We start from the raw sequence: 6,284 nt of genomic DNA on the forward strand, positions 1-6,284 counted from the left end.
GGTGGTGGCGGGTTTACCGACACATTTAAATATTTATTACGCGATCTAACCCAAAAAACCCGTGTTATGGATATTGGTCGCGAAAGCCTACGTGTTAAACTGGTTTTCAACTGTTAGATCAGTGGTAGCCGATATGTGAATCGCGATCCATGGGTGGATGATCGCAAAAGATTTTGATTGTGGATCTCGGGACAAATAGGAATAAACACCTCTAATATAAAGCATTTCTTGTTATAGCAGATGGCAAAACAAAATCCCCGACTAAGAATTAATGGATTAATAATATATATTTTAAACCAATAGATTGCACTAGCACTTGGCATGTCTACAGTGTTCTATTAGTCGGTTAAATCCATCCGGGTAACTGCTGGTCATATATTGCTGGTAGATCACGGAACATGTTGAGATATACCAGAATGGATCACAGTGCTTTGTGGGTTGGACGCTGCTGCGTTAGTCAATAAACACCACCGATTCAGTAACCAATATTTTTGTGAAATCACCTTCATCACAAGGGGGTCAGTGTCTTGGCTGGCAAAGAAGTTGGGCATAAGATATCCTAAACCTTTGATTTAAAGCTTTCGTGACTGCAGTAATTCATATTCTTAGTTCTTTCGGTAAAGTCACGTTGAAGGGAAACAATAAAATAATAATAAAATATATATTATTTTATTGTTTCCCTTCAACGCGACTTTACCGAAAGAGCTAAGAATATATCCTAAACCTTTCATACATCTTGATGCGTATACACCTTAATTGGCTGATTGTACTGGTTGGCAAGGTAAAAATTCTAAATAAAAAAAAATTGCGCTACCGTTTGAACCGCTGCGACAGGAGAACAAAGAACCGGTGACCTCTGGATTGCAAGTTCAGAGTGCAAACCGTCTGTTACTTCAGGGTAGCAATTCTCATAACCGCCACTGCTTTTTTCAATTGTTCACCTCTGCTTGCGAGCACAATGTACACTTAATTAACTCTGCAGATGTAAAACCCAGAGTGTGTGCCCACTCATGCACCTGCTCCGACATCTTGTTGACACCGCATCCACGATACACTAGTGCTGTCTGGGTTTCTTAGGCCGGGGAGAAGGCGAGCCCCATGGGGTAGACTCCGCAGGGTTGTAGCCTGGAATCTGTGACAGCGGACACACAAATGGCACAAACGTACAACGAAGATAGTCACCCAAATAAGCCTTTAACAGACTGTGCTGCTGTTAGACGGCATGGCCCACGAGGGGGTAAGTGGCCAACACCTCTCCCCAGTGCTGATGTTTACACACTGCACCAGGTACTCATTTAAGAAAGAGTTGACCTTGGGTAGGCAAAACAGCAGTTCAGATAATCCTCACTGGTGTTGGCGGTGAGTGGGAATTGGGTTGCCGGGTTCATAGCGCAGCGTGCTAACCACTACACCAATGCTCTCACACACACACATGCGGGTATTTCCAACACAAGTGATACGTTATTATTACACTTATTAACACTGAAAAACTTAACAACTCCACACAGTAACACTCTAGTTGGGAATCAAACCCAGTTTTCTTGCTGCAAGACGCAAGGGTTTACCAATGTGCCACCCTGCCGCCCATGGCGATACGTAAACTACCTTAATACCAGTTTCAACACATGCTTATTTTTAGATATGGGAGGAAACCAGAGAACCCGGAGGAAAGCCATGCAGAACAGACTCATGGAGTTTTGTTAAGAAATCTGATATCTACCAAGGCTCCCACACCCTGACTTAGCTTGGTATCTTGAGAACTCGCATTCATCAACAACAGCCCCAAACGATCATTTAAATAGGTCACGTTTCAGATAATGGCCCTTCTTGTGCAATGAACTAGGGCCATAATAAAAATCTATTTTATACAGCACCTTGCATATCGAAACATCTCAAAAAAGCACTGGACATTAAAAAACTACTCAAGTATAGATACAAGCCAATACAAATAAAGTAAAAGCCGATAATAACAATGATAGTGATACTGACACTTTACACAGCATGCAAAATGCAATAAAAGCTAATTATAATGATTCCCCTCACAGTAATAACCAATCAGAATCCAGGAAAAGCCAATTAATAACGACGTTTTCAAGCTGGATTTAAACACACGGACAGTCACAACTGATATAGGTAGGGATAGTATCCCATAGTCTTTGGATATACAGTCTGTTCTATAATACGGTAGTTGCGTACCTCAAGAACACCACGTTTTGGAAAAATCGTGTTATAATAAATAATATATATTATATGGGGTAAAGCGCAGTCCGCAATAACGCATGAGATGCGTAACACAGGCTGAACAAAGACTAAGGAACGTGGGTAGCATCTAGAAGCATCCAGCAGCATCCCGCCTTGTGTGATGCTACGCCGAGGCAGCCGTTACGACCGCTTATTCCTACTCGCGCGACGTAGTTCCATTCATTCAACCGAGTTAAATCCAGTTCGGATCCGCGTTATACAAAAAATGCGTTCCTTCATACATTCATCATCGCGTTATATCCAATTTGCCAGTTACAGGAGGTATAGGACAACAGACTGCAGCTCAAAATGCTAGCTAAACATATATTTTTTCCATCCAAGACCGGAGTTTATATTTTATTCCTGTGTTATAAGGGTATTAGGTTCAGGGGCTAAATGCCAATGTATGGGTCTGATAGCCACGGGAGAGCCTCAGGAGAGAGTTTGTGTCATCTTGCCACCCCCTCCATTGAAGGAGCGCAGACTACAGTGGTGTAAAATGTGGTCCATAGTTTGGGTTGCATGGCCACAATCGTACAGTAGCTTGTTTTTAATGCACTGCTATGTATCTGTATGAGTCTCTATGAATCTCTAGGAATCATAATGGGTCTCTCTGTATCTCCTATGTATCTCTGTGTCTCTATGGGTTTACTATACGGTCCCACAGTTTGGGTTGCATGGCAACAAGCGCTATGCTGTGGCTTGTGTCATTAATTTTCGGCCCGCTGACGTTCCGATGCGGAGAGCGTTTGTTTTTTGTGCACTACTGCTGGCGCAGCAAGCAGCAACAGCAACATGGTCACAATACAATTCGGTGGTATTCCGAGGTTGCGCGTCGCGCCGCACGGTGAGTACCTCCGGGCGGACGAGGTGCATGCGGATCTGCTGGTGCTGCAGGTTGGACGAATCCAGCGACACGCGCACGCACACGCGGTCGAACATGTTCAGCGCGATGCCCTCCACGCACAGCGTGGGGCCCTACACAAAACACAAAGACATATCTCCAATGTAGCCTTAACAGACTGTTGGGGCAAGTGCTGTTGGCGAGGAGGACAGATGAAGGCCGGCACGGCACACAAGGGGGTGGGTCGCCAGCGCCATGCCCGGCCGCCTTTGTCTTCCCAGTGGCGATGTTTACACACCGCACCAGGCATTCAATTGAGTTCCGAGTCAACCTAGGGGAGGCCCAGGACCGGTTTAGATAATCATCACTGGTGTTGACCGTGCGAAGGAATTGAACCCAAGTCGCCGGGATCGTAGTGCAGAGCGCTAACCACTACACTACCGCTGACTGCTCTCTGCCAAGTGCCCTGCACACAAGCACGGATTGACGTAAACCCAACGTTATTATTCATACTATTACATGGGTCACTCAGAAAAGCCTCACTGATTCTCAAAACGTTTGCATTCAAGGTCACTGCTACGTCTTTGTAAAAGGAGGCGAACGATTGATATGTGCTCCCCAAATAAGTAATTTGCATGTAATTTGCCAACCTTGGACCATCATGCTGGCACACGAATAACGTTACAGGATCTTTTAACGTACACTGTTAAAGCGGATAGCCTGTAAATATTTTACGCTTAATACACACCACAGTATTAACCGGAGTGGCCACCGAGTTTGAAACGCAAACCTCCACAACACACAGCGAATGCAATACCGCTTGGGCCACCTCAGCGCGAGCTGAAAACCAGGCATGAGAAGCCCTTTTGAGCTTCTGGTCCAAATTAGGCTGTGTGCATTATCCACGCAGAGTGACAATGCGGCATGCAAGGCATGCTGGAAAGGACCGGATCCACTGGTCACACATGTGCTTTTTGCCATCTAGAGATCACTTTTTGCATCAACTACTATTTCCCTCATTTGTTTTTATTCTACAAGTACTTTTCTGCCCTTTGAGTTTCTCATTGTTTACAGAAAGCATTAGATTTTCTCTATAATTCTTCCGGATCTGAGGGATTTTACTGTATTTTTAATCTGATGTCCTCTCCGTGACAATACGGGCTCCGTCATGACAGTTATTTCCAAAGCATATTTAATTGTGACCGTTTTATAATTGAAACGCATTTACATCATTAAATTCAGTTTCAGTTTATTTTGGTATAGCCCTGTGAGCCATCCGGCTCTAATGTATCCACCGGTGTAACTTCCTCTGTAATAGTCCACACTGCCAAATGGCAAAAAAACGGAGCTTCGTATCTCACTGCGTTCTTCCACCTTAAACCAAGTGTCTGTGTGTCTGATAGAAACCTAATCGTAGAGAGATGGTCAGGGGGCTTGGGTCCCAGTGCATTAAGCCAGTCCTGGGTTTAAATGCAGAATTCAGCCGTTCGGGAAATGCCAATGCCTCCCGGTTAAGTGAACACATGCCCTACCTCCTCGTCGAAGGTAACGTTGAGCTTGAGATCTTTGGAGTCAAAGAAAACCGTCCCCTCCAAGCCGTACTTGGGAATGAGCACCACCACGGCGTTCTTGCGCACAAACAGCATGAAGCCCTCTTCGCTCACCACTCCCTTGCTCTTGAAGAACAACTAAGACCACAACAACAGAAGCCGTTAATCACCGCTACGTTGCCAAGAGGAGACACACGCGCATCACTTACCAGGCCCACAATTATTTAACAAAATTTAAGGTATTTTTCTGCATCCCCCCGCTAATTAATTCCAGTTGTGCTATTGGCATCATGTCATGGGGATTATTTTGAGTTCAATCGTGAAGGTACAATGTCAATTGTATTGACTATAATCCTCCATCACCTGACAGAGCCAATCAAATAAAGTTGTCACATCATGGGCAAATGTGCCAAGTAACCAGGTTTTTCAGCAAATACAGAAGAATGCTGAAAAGCAATGTCAAGTGTAGCCAACCAGTACAGCCACGGCACCACCACACGTAAGCGTGCGAATAGAAAACAATTGATTCTTACTACACGCACAATACGATGCCTGCTTTCGTGACCTTAAAAATGGTTTTCAAGAGACGAATGGACGCATTATCAGGTGCCTAAGCACACGCCGTGCAAGCTCCACGTGGCCCACACTTCCGCCTCCCACCTGCATGTGGAAAGCTACAGACGAGCGTTGGGCGTACTGCGCCATCTTGTGGCGGTAGTTGAGGTTGTTGCAGAGCTGCTGCTGATTCTGCTTGTCGGTGAGCGCCGGGTACGTGGGGTCGACGCCCACGCACACGGCCAGCAGCCGGTGCACAATCACATCCGAGTATCTGTAACGGTACAGGGAGACAACAACAACAACAATATTCACATTTGTTGTAGCCTCTATTTAATATGAAGATTAAATTTACAGTAGATACAGGCTGCGGTATGGCCACGAGATGCCAACGGAGCAGCGGTATTAATCCACCAAGCACCGCGATTCATTCTGGTGGATCTCAGCGGGTTTGACGATCCACCAGAAAGCTACGCAAACAATGACTCGGATGGATTTAACGCTGTGATAGAATACTGTACTCTGGCCATACCACGTTCTAGCACCATCTGCTGTTGGAAATTATCTTTGTTAATGTATGAATTTAATTCTTTGTTGAGGATTTTTTTATGTCAACAGATGTAGCGCAAATTGCTGCGTGCTCATATCTGTGTTCTTATTTAAGATCCACAACAAAATCGTTAGCGATCCATGGCAGAATTGCATTTCACTTTTGGCCGCCGCTGCAACACGGCAATGGATTCTTGATTCTGCACGTGGAACACTGTCACCCTCCTTGTAGGCGTTGGTGTTCTCCGGATCCTCTAGTTTTTCCCCAACACAAGCCAAACAACCATTTAAGGAATTGGCCAAACTTCCCGTTTATAGGACCTTTTGGAAAAATAACTCAAAATCTGAATCTTTATCCTGGAGAAATCCGATTCGCGATAAAAGCTCGTTTTGACAGATGTACAGTAGGTATATGATAGGAGTGCTAAGAAGAGGAAAGGTAAACAAATCAGTAAAAGTAAATAATAGAAAAAAGATATACAAGTTGTATGTTAAACTTAATTCGCACCGTACGTAGCCAACCGTGCTAATTGGAGGTGTGCCGT

This window comes from Petromyzon marinus, unplaced genomic scaffold (assembly GCF_048934315.1).
Source record: "Petromyzon marinus isolate PM22_M1 ecotype Great Lakes invasive population unplaced genomic scaffold, UKy_Petmar_22M1.pri1.0 PM_Scaffold_7, whole genome shotgun sequence".
Lineage (NCBI taxonomy): Eukaryota > Metazoa > Chordata > Hyperoartia > Petromyzontiformes > Petromyzontidae > Petromyzon > Petromyzon marinus.